At 35.6% G+C, this 17,433-nt stretch overlaps 1 protein-coding gene across 2 annotated transcripts in view; it reads right to left on the reverse strand.

The window, feature by feature from the left end:
• The window catches only part of LOC128999474 (protein winged eye-like), a 131,097-nt gene extending 116,851 nt beyond the window's left edge, over positions 1 to 14,246 (reverse strand). For both annotated transcript variants that reach the window (XM_054426016.1, XM_054426015.1), the window contains exons 1-2: positions 14,087 to 14,246; positions 3,469 to 3,655 (exon numbers count right to left, since the gene is read on the reverse strand). The gene's annotated coding sequence lies outside the window, so the exon portion shown is untranslated. The remainder of the gene's footprint in view (positions 1 to 3,468; positions 3,656 to 14,086) is intronic.
• Positions 14,247 to 17,433: the final 3,187 nt, after the last annotated feature.

Raw genomic sequence — 17,433 nt, forward strand, 5'->3', positions numbered from 1 at the left:
CTATCCGATTGCACTCCGACTGCACGACGAAGATCATAGCTACGATATAAAACATAGTCTATGAATTGTAGACTTTTAACAGTATTGAAATAAAGTATTTGGACGTTTCCCTCGTCTTTAACAGAAATGACAAAGGGTACAATTTTAACTAATTTCGTCCAAAACACACATTATCTTATACATCTAATAACTAAAAAGTTTTTAGAAGTAGACGGTGTATCGTCTGGATAAAATAACCAAACCATTTTCGCATGTTTAAATTTAAAATATTGGAATTTAGATGATGAACGACAGCGGCCGTGATGTCGACTATCGGATAATTATTGATGGGTTGACTATCGACATCGCAGCGGGGCGCAATGACGTCATCGGAGATGGTGGCTTTCACCGTGTGACAAATAGTCGCTCCTAACGTCGCGTCGTGACCGTGATGTATCGTGGTATTGGAGAGACGTGGTAAAGTGGTAAACGTACCTTGAGCCAGCTAGAGAATCATAACGTTTGAAAATATAGAATATATTTATCATCAACTAGATTACAATGATTCTTATTATAGTTATCCGTTTTAAAAACAAAACGTTTATTAGAAAGCACGATACTGTATATCTTAATATTTGGTTGATTCATAGTAGGCATTATACAGTGTTCAATATATCGATATACTGTAAATTTAATTGAAAGTTGCCAAAACATTTGACTGTAGGCCTAATACTTAACATGGACCAAAAATAAACTGAATAGACCAATAATAAAAATTAAAATAAGTGTTAAAGCTAGTAAGGACGGAATAGCTGTCCAACATAGTAAATAAAAACATTTGTATTGTTAAAGTGGTGTAACATTGTGCGCAGTTTGACTAACAATATACTTAACAAACTTAGGTCGTAGCAAAACTCAAGTCTACCTGGCCATAGAATTTACAATTTTTTGTGATGTCTTATTTATACTATTATAAGTATTTCATGAACCCGTATCCATGTTAGATGTATGGATAGTGATTATAGTAGAATCTTGATAACAAGACTCTCATGGGGATTGTAAAATAAGACTTGTTATCAAGGTTGACTTCTTATCGAGGTTTGTAATAACATGTGATTAGGGGTAAAATAATTTTGAGGGGATGTTAAAATGACAATTGTTATCGAAGGGTGACTTGTTATCGAGGGTCCTCTTATCAAGGTTCCACTGTATATTTTTTAATGAGTGGGCGATTACACAGTTTAGTAAATAACTCCATCAAACTTTTCCATTCTTACTCGCTGGTCGGATGCGTCATATGGTAAATATTCATCAGTTGGTTTTTTTTAATTTCTCAATCTGGTGGCATTCAATTCCAAAAATTACCAAAATTTGGAGGGAAGAAAAACTTACGTTTCAATTTAGTGCATGCCGATGGATGTTGCTAAAATCATAACGTTGTTTTACTCTTATGATTATTTTAAACTCACAATTAGCCATCACAGTACTTACTAGTTAGATGTATCTCTGTTGCCCGTTCCCCAATGGACCCCCGCAAAGACGGCGCCCAAATGGGCTTCGCGCTCCCAATTTTGGCCCCGCGCCCGCGCCGATACGGCCGTCGTTCTTTTTAAAAACAAGTCTAAAAGTAAAACACGGCCTTGAAAGATGCGCAGCGTTTCTGTAATTGTATTGATTAGATAAGGTACAAACAACATGTGCTTTTTTCTAAATTCTTTAAACAAACTCAAGTTTGGGTTTTTACAACAAGGAAGTTCTAAGGATTTTAAATACTACAGACTAAACTGCAACGATATAAGTTTTTACCGTCGACTTTTTATTCTCAACCACAAACTTAAATAAAAATAAAAATATGTACGGTGAGTTAAAAAATAAAACATTCCTTTTCTCAGGCGGTGTTTTAAAATAAAAAAAATTGGACCTAACAATAGTTAACTATATAACTTTATACCTAAAATACGAAAATTGTAAAACATAAGTGAGTATGACATGCCCATCTCGTGATAGCATTAAAATAGCTTATTCCCTATATGGGAAATTCGCTAAAAATATGACCAATTTGATGACGTTAAAAAAAGACAGCCATGGTTAATGGTGTCTTGACTTACAGATACAAACTAAAGTTGATAAACAGATACATTACATCACTTACACACTCCTACATTAAATAATGTAATGCCTTATCATATCAATGAGTTTGCAATGGAATAAGTGTTAGGGTATTGCGTTATAAACACATTTAAAATCAAACAATTTATCAATTTAACAAAAACCGAATAAGGTAAATTATTTACACTCAACTACTCTTGGATATTTTAAAAACCCCGAAAAATGTCTCTTGGTGTTGGTAAAATATTCTGTTGATACTCGTGCTGAAAGTCGATTCAACGACGTTTAAAAGAATAATTATTTTAATTTCCCAACCTGCATTTCTTTAAAATTGTCTTTAACTCTCAAAACTCATAGACCTTACCACATAGAGGAAGTTGATTAGTGCTATCTTGTATTTTTTGTATACTGTATACTGCGATATCAAATAATAAAGGCATCTGATTCGGTTGGTACGTTTTTAAATAACCAATCAATTTGTTTTTATTTGATACCATATCGTAATACGTCAATTACGCTACCTTTTGTCCTCATTCATGTCAGATTACGTTAAAATAGCTAATTAATTATCCACCACCGTACCAAAATGTACAAGTCCGGGAGATTACAGGAAAAGTTTAAAAGTAATATATAATGAATGGGACGGGAACTATGACACAGCTATTATAACAAAGACAACTAGTGTGATGTAATTGAATAGTTGATGAAAATACGAGTTTCTGGGTCCCAAGTCTACCGGAACTCACAATTCCTGTTGAGAAGCGAAGTTAGTCAACAAACTTCTGTAAACTTCCACTTTATCTGACTCGAGCACGTAGCGAAGGGCGACGAGTAGGCGTTGTGTAATGTAGTTCATCATTATTTACACTTTGTATGCGTTTTATACGGTACGAGTAGTGTAAATTGTATTTTTTTTTGTAAAAAACACTGCTATTAAAAAATAAACATAAGATTCATTTATCAATCGCTAGAGAAACGATTTGATGAGTTGGCCGCAATAGTAGTTTTCATCACTAGGAGCGAAAGTGGCTCTTTTTGGTACGCAATCGTGTTTTACAAGCGAGGCGCAGTCAAGTTTTTATTTTCATAAGGCTGAATAAATTAATTACCCTTCTAATCGTTACATAAATTAAAACACATAATTTGAGGCTATACAAAGTTACTAATGTCGTCATCTGTTTACAAACATAACTTAATATATCGTGTGGTTGGCAGCGTTTTCTAAAGCCGGGTTTCACATAGTCAACATTTATAATGTGCCATAAACAATTTGAGGTTTGTGAACCAACCTCTGTCGCTGGTTCAATTCAACTATGGTTCTTTTCATGACTACTTCATTTCCCTCAAGTAAGTAGCATATAGTTTGAGAAAGTAGTTTACCTGGGACTAGTCTAAACTCCAGAGTCACCCCATCTAGACTCCAGGCGGAAGGAGCGGTCGGGTCCAGTACCCTGCTGGAGTCGCTGGTCCTCAATCACTCTCCGACAGCGGTGATCCCCGACACTGCACTAAGGTCCGAGAGACACTGGCGTCGGTGGAGTTGGTAGCATTCTTGGAGCACAAAACCCTGTGAAATAGGGTTAATTAGCGTCTTCAAGTATTATGAATTTATCAACTATCAATCAACAATCATTGAGGTTGGATGCCAGGTAGGAGCGTTTTAACCCGAAGGAAGAGTGTAGGTTGGTGTGAGATGGTCTGTGTAGCTTTTTACTGATAATATCTATTGTTTCAGCCAGGATCACTTATTTGTAGCACAATGATCAGGAACAGCTGAGTCCAGTTTCTAGAAAGGGGTTGACACTCATGAACGATACATGTAGAATCGGCTAAGGATCTAGAACTTAAGAGGTAAGTTCTACCCAAGGTGATCAATATACATATACAGTACGCTTGTCATAATTTCACTGTGAAGTTTGAACCCAGATTTCCCGAAATATTTAGCATTGAATCATACTTGTACCCATGTTCCGCAAGATCTCATTCCCGCACGGCCACAAGTCTTGAGATGATGCGGTAAAAAGGTGAAGTAAAATGTGATATTTTGCTAATCTTTTATCATAATTGACCAAACCACGTCAAAGTGAAATTCTGGTTGTAGAAACTCGTAAAACCTTCTTTTGGCAATGGGTTTTTAAATTATATGATGGTACCCTCAAGCCCCATATCAGTCATACTATCCTTATCTTCCTGAGGTCGACAAATGTTTATTTAGAGCAATTGAGACAAATCTCGATTAGTGGGAGCTATATTGAGTGCAACCCCTACTCTGTTTCAACCATAGACCAAGGAACCAATTTATAGACCTCTATCGGCAGTTGCGCTTGGTTTAGTTCGAGACCTGTATGTGTTGCAGCGCTGGTATAGCATGACCCGAAAGTACTGTATGGTGTTCTATTATCTGTGGTTTCAATGCACGAACCTGCCCACTGTTCATTCGTGTACTACTGTCGATCCAAGTCACTCTAATGTGCAGATTCATAAGGGCAGTACCAGTCACCATTCCACATCAACAACTCGAAACTACCAACCCCGCAGCGCCAAGTCGTGCCTTCGATTAATTCAAAAAGCGACCGCGACACCGTCAATTTGACCTCTCTAATCACCGCTCCCTCCCTGTACCAGAGGAGAGGCAACACAGGAAATGGAAGAGCTTATAGTGAACAATAGTACGTGAAATCATAGCATCTAGAGCTTGTTGAAGGGTCAAGGTGATTTTCGCTTAGTTTGAATCACTTAAACCGTTTGTTTCGGGATATATTATACAGGAAATGGCTGATTTGAGTATCGATATCATTTGCCGATAGACTTATTATTCGCGGTCTAGCTGCACGGTTCATTGACTGCGCTACTCTGGACTGCAGCGTTGCCAAACCGTGCGACCTGGTAAACAAATACACTTCCAACGTTGCCGAATTATACCTTCACGCCTTATAGGTAATATAACATTTTTCTATAATAACATAAGAAAAAAACGAAATAAAAATTACAAACAATGAGAGCTTTATTGCCGGTGTAATGTGCAAATTAGTCCAATAACAATTTCCTCAATGAAAAGCCATAGCACAAATCGCGGAAAGAGGTTCAGGTTCTACAATTATTAATCGAGGAAAAACCAAATTGCTCACTGTTACCGGTAATGCTTTCGATAATTAACTATTCTTTTCCTGGAAAAAGGCGCTTTCCATCTATGACTTCTACAAACCTTCGCGCCAACCCATCATTGAAAAATTGGCTACGTCCAAATTCACCAACATTTTTGGGGTCGTTTCTAATGTCCAAATTCACCAACTTTCTACTTGGAACAGGTACGATATTTCTCCCGGTGGGCGGGGAAGGAATTCCGAATAGTTTGCCCTCGCCTGCTCCGTCTCGTCTCGGCGAGAGTGTACTGCTTGCTTAGCCCTAATAGTACTGTTTAAGCTGTGATTGTTTCAGGCAGCTTTAGGTTAGGTTAGGTTAGGTTAGGTTAGGTTAGGTTTGGTTAGGTTTGGTTAGGTTAGGTTAGGTTAGGTTAGGTTAGGTTAGGTTAGGTTAGGTTACAGTACACTCTCGCCGAGACGAGACGGAGCAGGCGATGGCAAACTATTCGGAGGGAATTCCTTCCCCGCCCGCCGGGAGAAATATCGTACCTGCTAAAGGTAGAAAGTTGGTGAATTTGGACATTAGAAACGACCCCAAAAATGTTGGTGAATTTGGACCTGGCCGAAAAATTTACCTACGGGTGATGCTTGCTTGCTAGCCATGATAACCCATGATAAGCTAGTAGGATACTACCCCAGATACAATTTACGTACTTATTGTACTTTTAGCGAATTTCCCTATAGGGAAGTAGCTATTACCGTAGGTCTCATGGTAAGACCTAAGCCCGGGACCGATTCACTTTTTCATTTTGATGTCCCCAGAGGCCAAAAACAACATTCGTTCAAATTTTTATATATCTATATATATATATATATATTATATATGTCCATCCGCACGATAACGTGAGTAATTTTTGTCCGATTTTGATAAAATTTGGTTTGAAGGTGTAAGGCGGGATAAACTTGAATGAGTTCGCGAACCAGCATGATCGGACTATGGGAACGGGGGTTTATGGGGGGTTTTATGGGGTAAAAATAGGTTTTTCCCATTTTTGACCATAAAAACACAAAATTTCACAATTTCTTTTTAAACCGTTTTGTAGAGCTTAAAAAAAAAAATAATTTAGTATATTGAATCGTTATTATGCGCCTAATTGTTACGGAGAAAATTCTAAAAAATTGTAATTTTAAAATTCCCATGTTATTTTTATGGAGAATTAGTCAACTGTTGTAGTTTGCTTGTTTATGAACATATTTTGATTGATTTTGAAAAATAGTTTTATTTCTTACTAAACTATTATCATTTTATAAAAAAAAATCTTTTTTACTCTCCCTGTTGCAGCAAACCTAAGTTCTCGTTAAACTAATTCTATTTAAATAGGAAATAAATGTGCTATTTTTATGGAGGCATTTTAGTGTAAACCCAATCAGGTTAATGGAAATTCGCTTAGTCTGCAGGTTTGCTGCGGCGGGGGTATTATTATTTTTACAATAAGACATTGTAGGTTCAAAGAGAATGCAGCAGATGAGATAACACAGTCTCGTGACCGCGCCAAGCCTCACGTCGTGGTCTCCTACAACGGCATCCGACTACACAGACCACGTCACTAGTCAAAAGGTCAAATCTTTTACTGCAGTTATTCCACTGTACATAGTATACTGTTTACATAAGTTTAATCTATTGATAATAATACAGACAAAATACTCAATTACTGTATAGTCAATAAAACTATGACAAACGATCCTGCCCAAATGACCAAATGGCTAGCTTGTCCAATGATAGCCAAAATTAATTGATCGAATAAACTCAAAATCGTGTTATAATATGACAGGACGCACGTCCTAAAGAGAGCGAGGCTAGTTCAAATGAGTTCAAACAAAAAGAAAACATAGCCTACAAGATAAATAAAATAAAATACCGGTATTGAGTTGAGTTACAAAATCGGGGACGATGAAACTGCCCCGATATTTTAGGTAAGTTTTAAATGCTGAAACTGCCCCGCTCATTACAGAGCATCAAGAAGGGTCGCCTCGCCATACCAAAAATGCTGAATTTGCCCCGAGCGCCCGGCCAGGTAACCGCTACGGGTCTGGGGGAAAGGGAATTGTTGTTGTCCCTGCGTTCTGTCAGTGACTGCAGTCTTATAATAACTACCACAAAATATCAGGAATTACTAGCTTATTTCAGGTTAGGTATTGGTACTACAGAAACAAAAAGAGGGAATTATTGTTGTTCCTGCGTTCTGTCAGTGACTGCAGTCTTCTAATAACTACCACCAATATCAGGAATTTCTAGCTTTTTTTCAGGTTAGGTTAGGTTAGGTTAGGTTAGGTTAAGTTGGGTTAGGTTAGGTTAGGTTAGGTTAGGTTGGGTTAGGTTAGGTTGGGTTAGGTTAGGTTGGGTTAGGTTAGGTTGGGTTAGGTATTGGTACAGAAACAATTGTGGCTTGGCAGGAAAAGCAGTCGACGGCAGCTTTAGAAGACTGCAGTCACTGATAGGGCTCAGGGACAAAAATAATTCCCTTTTATCCCCAATCCTGCAGCTACTACCTGGCCGGGTGCTCGGGGCAATTTCAGCATTTCTAGTCTTGCGAGGCGACCCTTGCTAATCCTTTTTAATGAGCGGGGCAGTTTCATCGTTTCAAAAGTACCCAAAACGTCGGGGCAGTTTCACTACGCCCACAAAATCGGAAGCAACAAACGAGGAAAACGAAGGAACACATTAAAGAAAAAAATAAGCGAGCTTTACATGAATAACAATGACACGATGGAAGTTGTTTTGTATTTCTTTGGTAAAAAAATAACTTCATAGATTATTAATACAGTTAAGTTTTGACTATTCTCAGGGTCACATCATTCCAAAATACGTTCAACAAGAAATGAACTACCGGTACTGTACAACAAAATTACAAAAAAAATACATTCGCCTGAATTGTTCACAACATTACCAACAACAACAATAATGTATGTTCTTCTCATTTACGATGGCGATAAATTAATGGTACATTCACATATGCGAATTTTCGTATAATACAATAATTTTGAGGCAAATAAGAATTAAACAAATAAAAAATTTAGAAATGATCAAATAATTATTAGCGTAAACAAGTCAAAATTAAATTGTAATTCGGAACAATAAATTTAGCTACAATCATATTACACGTTGCAATAGTTATTTTAAAACCTTTAGTTATAGTCCAACAGTATTTAATAATCATAACAATATATAAAATAATACGACCAATAACAAACTTATCCGCCTTAATATGAAGATAGTAATATTGTTTTAAGACAATAAAAATTTTCAAAATTCTTGACGTGGGATACTTATCTTACAATTAATTATTAAAATTAATTATAATAACCCTTTTCGCCGTTTTAGTTAAACTAAAGGGAAAAGAAGTATATATTTGGTATTGACCGTCTGGCAAAGTATGTGTACATTTATGCCTTATAACTTGTCTAAGCACTACCATAGATAAAAGGAGTTATAGACGTACATTGTCTATTGTCTACTACTACCTATAGACCTATTGTCTACTTCTTTTAATCTATGCTGATACGATGCCTGCTCGTCAGCAATAAGCTCACGTCGGACATGGTGTAGCCGATTTTAGACGCTGGGAATTTTTGAAGTGACTTTTCAAAAGAAACAGGGTTTGGCTCAATTTTAAGATTGTGCAATGCATCAAAAAGCAGTATTTAGTTTTAATATGCTTAGAAGTGTTTTTGAAAAGGTAATGGAATGCTTTGGTATCTGAAGATTAAGACTGTTTATGAGCATGATCTGGGGGTTGTAAAATTAGAATAGAAAAGTTATTTTTCAGAAAAGAGAATGTTTCAATTATGTATATGCAATGAAATTTAAAAATATTTGAAGACTGAAAACTATCTTTGCAAGAAGCGTGTGAGCTAATTTTGATAGTACCGGTAGTAGAAGAGAGTACGAATTGCTCTCTTTGAAGTCGAAATAGAAATACAGTAGTTCTTTCAGACTCACATCCTCCAGCTGGCACTGCGTATACCAAGATGATCTTATAATGTAGAATGAAATGTGATTAAATATGTATTCTCACCTGTCTTATAAAACGTTTACATTGTGATTTTTTAAAACTATTAATCTCAGTTATTATTGTGTTAGCTGGGTTTCCCATACATGAAGTTATGTAAAACTTTACAACGCTTGCAGAAAATCTGAGCAGCTGGTGCAAATCTGGAAAGCGCTTGCCACTCGGCAAAATCTGGAGATTGTTGGCTTGCTAACGACAGGTCCACGGAAGTAACAAGACCAAGATCTGAACAATTCCCTGTGGAAAACATTGTAAAAATCACGGTCATTGAATGCCTTAGGCCAAGAAACATAAATAAAATAAATCTGTGTTTGAATGAAGTTCTACAACGTTGTTCGGATTTCTTGTTTTGGGCCGGTTGAAAACCCTCCGATTTGATTTGGCCTCTACAAATTCTTCTGATATACGGGCTAATATTTTTATGTTATTGTTACGTTTATAATTTGCGGTACCGAATTGGTCGACGACTTCTCTCATTCTTCCTATATCCAAAGTCCCTTCAGCTTCAACGCCTCATTGAGCGGAGAGCGGCTCACGGCTGTAGGCGCCAAAACAACAATGCCGCGCCCGACCCAAGTCACTCCGCCGTGCGGCTTCCACGAACACGGCGCGGCGTTGCCACATCTCCGCTGCAACGTTGCCACATCGTGCACCCACGCCTACCCGACCCTGTGAATGCGCGGTTTCAAAATCCGGCAGTACCCACAATACAGGAGTAGGAAGTACCGGAACGTCCTGGATCGAAAATTATTAGGGATTATATTCATGTGTTTATAAGTAGCCTAATTCGTACTACCAGTGTACAGTATATCTTAACGTTTCGTATTATTGAACCAACAATAAAATGCTGTAGGTTTACTGTAGTATTTTCCAAAACAGCATGGGCCAACGGCCCACAAATATCCTATTAGCTGGTAATTTATGTAGGCATATGCGAGTTGTGGGTATACAAGTTAACTTCAACATTATTGTAGTTAACATATTTTTTTCTTTATTTATTTTTATTTCCAACGGTAGGCCTAAAGTGGTTGAAATTTACACTACATTTCGATAATCTTACAAAGTCTTTCCTAAGCCCTACAAGTGAGTAACGATGTTCACAACCCCAACTCTCTGTTTCCATTAATCCAGCAAATAATAAAATGTGCATGTCACTTTACCGTATGATCAATCAATTATTTATAGGTCTACAAAGCCGTGATGTTTAAACACGCCACAGCTAAAAGCTGGTAACGACAATAAGGGCAATTTTACTTAACAATTATATAATTTTTGTCATCTAAAACTCACCCAATTAACAAAAACATGTGTGCAAAACGTCAAATTGGTGTGTAGCATTGACAAATCAATAGCCTACTGTAGACAGTCAACAATTATGTTACTCTTTGGAAGATCTTTTAAAAACTAAATTTAATATTTAGAAAAAAACTAACGCTAGGATTTAATTACTGGTTCCCCTCTGGGGGAAATGGCGATTTATTTTATAATTTAAAAATATATTTCCCTGATAACGAACTAACTAAAACGCCTCAAGTAATATAAAACATTTAATAATTGTCAATTAATTGATTTTTGTTACCAGCAAATAAGGAATGATAATTGTCTTATTTTATTCGTTAAAATTCAATACCAATAAACAATCGATAATTTTCTGTTTACTAGAATATAGGGGCCTACTATAAATATTCCTATTAAACAAGGAGAAATCATTTTATTACAGTATTTAATACTGTTAACAATGAATAGTAGCCTACAGTGAGTCCACATTATAGATGAACAACATAATATATACCGTCAGAAAATTAATTTGAACCAGTTAGGTGTGTTTCCTTTTAGTTAAAAAAAAATTTGTACAGTACCACCATCGATGTATGTACTCCCGTTACCACTGTTTTGGTGAGCGGAAACTATAAAGCACAACAACAAAAACAGGGCATTCAATAAATGAATGAGGGCCTGTCAGCATTTTCCATCAATAATATTGTGCTTTTCTTTAGAAACGCGGACGCGAAGAATCGCCCGCTTCCGCGACCGACGGACGGTATATTTCTGGATAACTTTGTCATAGGAAATAAAAAAAATGTCAACCACTTCAGCATTCATTAAATATGAATTAACTATAGACGAATCAAAATAATTCGAGTGCCGCTGAGAGTACATTAGCCACTAGAGTTAGGAATTTACGAAACAAATGTTGTAAAAGTGTCAAAATATTTATATTATACTGTGCAGTTCAATTACCTTGCTAACTTTCAGTTGTACAAGGTTTTATGTATTATTTCTCATGAAATTATTCGTATCACAAGTTTTTTTCGTAATTTTAGACCAAACTATTCATTAATCATTGTTTCCATTTTACAAAATAGCCTACATATTCGAATTTAGGAGATATTATGTTGTTTAAAGCTTTGTATGACCCCGTTAAAATTTAAATTAATGTAAATCCGAAAACAAGTAAATAAACTGAATAAGTTATAACCATATACTGTAACAATCTCAAAACTTTTACAGACACGTTTAGCATCTCCATTCATACTTGGCTTAAAATACCTACTTTGTATGGTCGCCATTTAATAAAAAAATATTAAAAGTAAAGTAAAGTAAAACAGTGGTTAGCAGCTACACGTAATGTTGATAACAACTGTCATTGTTCCTCTTTGTATTTATTATAATTAATCTATTATAATTTATTATAAATATTAACATTTGAGACAATTGCCCTTCGCCAAAATGGGCTTTTTATTACAAGATATTGCAGACATAGATACTACAGTTTTTTGGTTTTTATGGTTTCATACATACACCATTATAGTAGGCTACATAAACTTATGGTTTTTTGTAATTATGAAGATTGGCCATATAAGTTAAGCGGTGTTCCTGTTACAATTATAATGGAGATAAAATTTTTATTGGTGAACTTTTTGCGCTGATTTCATGGGTCATTCAAACGAATTTAATATCAGTGTTATTGCTACAATCTGTAAGTCATTGCGCTATATTTCTGGAATAGTGCACTGTGGACAAATAATGATAAAGAACTAACCTCTGTACTGTTTCAATTGTCACTTTGACGGCTATGTGTTCTGATAGGGACCCGCCCAAATGTATTATCAAACAATGATAAGATAAGATAGAGCTGCCGGCGGGGTTTCTTGTGGCATTTGTGGAAAGAAATAAATACCGTTGTATAGGCCTACAATCAGTTCTGTATTTTGTATAGGCTACACCCCAAAATGTTACATTGTCCTTACCGTTGTATTCGACAAATATGTTCTGTATTTTGTTTATAGGCTAAATTCCAAAATTTTACATTGTCTTCGTTTTACCCTTGAATATTAATAAAATTGTCCTTCCTAATTGTAATTACGCTGACTATTAAGTTAAATACAAGGAACTCAATTAACTCTTTTGAAAAACTTGGAAAACGTTGCTCTGTATTTGAAAACCTACTCTTTCGGACAGAATGTATAGATTTCTTAGCATAACATCAAAAATATTAAACCAAAATATTGCTTTAAGTCACCCGGCAAGTGACAACTTTCTTCAGTGTTTCTCTACAATTTCAAAACTTACTTATTAGTAAAGTAGGCTATTCTAATCACAAAGAGAACAAACAAGTACACAGGGCCAGGGTACATTACAAAATGCTTAAAAATATAAATTGTCCAAAACATTGACTTTTTCTATAGTCAAAAATAAGATAACACTATCCTAAACTTAAATTACTTCAGTTGTGTAAATTTGAAAACTACTCGAAAGCAAATAGGAGTTTGCGCCGGGGGTACATTTTTCGGAGGGAATCCAACATGCTCCAATTTTACGAAACAATACAATTTTAACAAAATTGTAGTTAACCATAATCGGACAACCAACCATGCAATTTAGTTAATATTTGGTTGTCATTAGAATTGAGCGCCCGCAAAAATAGAGAAATTTGCGTTTCGGTGACTCCATCAATTACTAGGCTACTGTAGCCTATACGAATGCCTTTTGAAAATACCCAATATTTATCGCAAACGGCTGCACAGTGTTTGCGAAATTTTGTGTTTGCCGGTTTAAATATGTGCAATCAACACAAAGCTATGACTTATTAACCGGGTTCGTTTTTGACAATTAAAGGTCTATTAAAACAAATGACGATTTACTCGTACGGACATCAAGTAAAGTTTTGCTTCTCCAAAGACATGATGAGCATGCCTACAAAGAATATGGAAACAGCAAAATTGTACCACATGAAGTGAGTCTATACTCAGTCTTTGTATTGAATCGGGCCGGAGCTCTACCCGCTTGCGCTTGAGAAACAGAAAGCGAGAAAACAGTACCTACCCACAGAGAAGTAATTACTTCTCTGTGACCTACCCTAATTTCCCTTGATATTATACATATTAAATTATTGGCCTTTTATACAGGCTAGTTTTCAACTCTTGTTGCGATTGTCTATTAACATTCGTAAGTAAAATATGCTGTTCCTCTATTGGACTCAGATTTCAGTATTTCTCCTGAAAAAGAAATAAAAATAAGAAAAAAACAGCCAGCAAGTTGAGCAAGCAGTAGGCTACTACTGTATGCAATTTATTTTAAGCATTTAATAAACGATCCTATAACCCTCCGAGACATAAACCAAGGAAAAAATGTTAATCTTAAGAGTTTGACTTCGTAGTACTTTGTAGGCCTTATTAATGTAATGGGTTTGGATGCACAAATCATTTATGATTTTAAAGTTAACTAGTATGAGCTATCCTAGCAGCTACATTGAAGGGATGTGGTTTTTATTACAAAAGGCCTAGAGCCTATTTGAAAAGCAACAATAATCTATCCTCCTAACTGAAATAATCAGAAACTTACGATAACAATTGTATCCAAAACAGAACAACTTGACTCCGCTAGCACTTTTACTATCACTTTATGTCACTTCACTTCTTACACTTGACGAAAATGTACCGTATTAATTACTTGTCGTTTTATGTAGAATGCGCGTACGCGGCGATATAACTTGAAACGAATCTCTACCCGAACTGTTGTTGGCAGTTTAGTTGAGTGAGAAGAAAAGACTTCGGACAAGTTCGTGCGAGTTCGGACTTCTCCGTGCGAAGGGGGCGTGGTAAACAACCTATAGGACTGCCTACCATACCATGCTATTACGTTCAAGTGCTTTTTGTTCGATCCATGCATTATTTATTAATGGTACAGTAAAACTTTAATTCGCCGCGCCGCTAATAATAATTATTATACATTTCTACAGCGACAGTAAACTAGTACTGGTTTGAAGGTTTCTATAAATTTTACAAATTTCTTCCCAGATTACTTTTTATGCGCAATTTATGCAATACAATAATTCAATTTATTTTTTACTAGTGGAACCCCGTCGAAATCGACGGTTAATCTTGAGGTTTTATGTAAATTCAGCTAACTGCGATAGATAGAGTAATTAAAATCTTAGTTAAATGAAGGGAGGATAAGCATAATAATAAGTATGACGATTGTGTTCCCTAAAATACGTGATTGTTGAATTCGTTTAACACAATATTTCCTACCTTTTTATCGGATTTAGGTTGCCCAAAAGGTTTTTAGGAGTCTTTATAATTGTTTGTTCATGAGTTTGTTTCATGTCAAAGCCACTTTCACTATATGGGAGAATGAGTTCATATAATTAGTCTATCATCTTACGGAAAGAGTCAATATTTATTACTAACAACTAATTCCATCTGCTTTAGAAAAATCATTCAGATTGTATCCAGATTTATAAGTAAATCTTCATCTTTGGTCATAAAATACAGAATTTTATCAACATTTAAATAAGTTTTTTTTATTTGATAAAAATATCTGATTCTCCAGATAGCAGTAACATTTCTTACTTCGATCTAAGCAATTTTAATTCCTTTTCTTGCCACATCGACCCATGTATTTAATCATCCTGTTCTTACTTGATAATTCATTAACTTGTGGGGTAGTTTTGCCTGGCCATATCGACCACATAAAGCTGTGCATGTTTTTCGTGGATGGAATGAACCATAATTGTAGGAAATTTGATCACAAATCTTGAACATTTGCGGAACCAAATCCATAACCTAGTCCAGCCTTGGTAACAAATTATGCAAATGCGATGAGATGTGATGACACTGTTGTGTTTCCGAATGTTTTGTATGTAGTGAGCTTTAGATGCGTTGTTCGACCTAGCTACATGTGTACATCAAAATAAAAACCCTGTAGGCCTACACATTTTTTTAAATACCTGAATTGGCATTAGTTCACCTACTTCACCAAAACCATAGATGAAACATACTCCAGTCTATTCCAAAACTTGAACACAGCTCTCATCCTCAACGTTAGTTACTCATCTATGACACAATTTTCAACCCGATTATCGAAAACTGTCATACCAATAAATGAATTACTGGTGTTCTTTCTTGAATTCAAAAATAAATGGTGATTAAAGTAGGAAAAAAAGGCAAGTGCCAACCTTAAAATATATATAAGCTAACCCGATAAGGAATAATTAAATGTTCCTTTGAAAATGATATGTCACTCTTATTTCATAATTTAAAATTTTCTAAGAGCAATAAAGCATAGATTTTTGAACAAAACATTTAAAACGTATCATAAATTCATCATTTTGTTGAAACTATAAAAAACTTGCCATGCAGTGGAGAATCAATTTAAAATCATAAATAATAATGTAAACATTTAATTTTGACAGTTTCAGTAGACCTTTGAATACAATTTTAATATTAACAGCTGGTTCATTAAAAGTAGTGTAAAATTATCCATATGGTCATAATGTAAACAAAATTGCTGAGTGAACTTTAAAGGCCTCTGGGGCAGAGCCCCAAGGAAATTTACCTCGTTTCTCTTTTGAGGGCTCACCTACAGACCAATACCTTTCTTTAGACACCCCTACCAAGTTTCTACACCCAGCCGTTCTCTCAAATTAGCTGTGACAAAAACCCCGTTTTCCTCCATAAGAATAACATGGGATGGGACTTTAAAGGCCACTGGGGCAGAGCCCCGAGGGAATTTACCACGTTTCTCTTTTGATGGCTCATCTGCAGACCAAGACCTTTCTTTAGACACCCCTACCGAGTTTCTACGCCCAGCCGTTCTCTCAAAATAGCTATGACAAAGAAAAACAGTTTCAAATTAATATATAGATGTTTGGGTCCCAGTCTAAGTAAGAATACAGCTAACAATGGTCGATAGGCTAGTATAGATAATTTTGATTGTGCGTAGGTGAAAACGTTTCAAGATTTTGTAGGGCCTTTTTTAGTTCACACAATCTACCAATACAAAATTATTGAACAAAAGGTTAAAAATGAATTTTTACTCCATGAGTCTACGCATTCTAAATTAAGCTCAAATACAAGCAGTATACCGAGCAAAATCAATAAATCAGACAAAATGATCGGTTTTCAATCATGAACAAGAACAAGTATATATAATTGTCTTAGTAGTATTCATATATGCCATAAATAAACAAAGCAGTTCTTCTTTGCTTGAAACGCAAGTGTTTCCCATAAAAAAATGTGCGTAATAATAGGTAAGTTATTTTCAGATGGACTCACCAAATGATTTTAAGCTAGAATGGTACATGCTCCTCTATGGAATTTGTTGGCCTCTGTCGTTTGAAAAACAATAAGTCAAAACTGGAATAAAATATTATGATGTTTATAATAAATCTTTTTCCCGCGGGTTTTGCAGCTATGTCGATGTTATTTAAAATACCTTTGATACATCGCGATGAATATGCTGATGGGGTGATATGAAAAGGTAGGCGAGTTTCCTCTTCATTATTTACAGACCCATCATTGTTTATATTATTTAATCCTGTAGGCCTACGGCACACCATCATTCAAAAAAGAATATCTTCGTTGCTTCTTGTAGATTATATCAGAGCATTTCTTGCTGATGACGTAGTAATCTTCCTACTGATGACTCGGCTCCGTCAAGATAAGGTATCTCAATTAACGAGGAATTCAACTCTGCGTTGCCAATGTGAAGCAAGTCATTAAATCAATCAACGCGAGCTAATGCAGTCGTTATTATTTGTCAAAAGTAAATCGAAGTAACCCCCATCAAAAGGACTAATAATAATATAGTATAATAGCTATATGTGCATTAGTAAAATGTATTGGTGAGGAATCTTTCACTTTTACGAGGTAACGTGTCAAACTAACTGTTAAATTCGTTCGCGTAGT

The sequence above is a fragment of the Macrosteles quadrilineatus genome, unplaced genomic scaffold, assembly GCF_028750875.1.
Source record: "Macrosteles quadrilineatus isolate MER2022 unplaced genomic scaffold, UCM_ALF_1.0 Scaffold_8__2_contigs__length_117827958, whole genome shotgun sequence".
In the NCBI taxonomy this organism is placed as follows: domain Eukaryota; kingdom Metazoa; phylum Arthropoda; class Insecta; order Hemiptera; family Cicadellidae; genus Macrosteles; species Macrosteles quadrilineatus.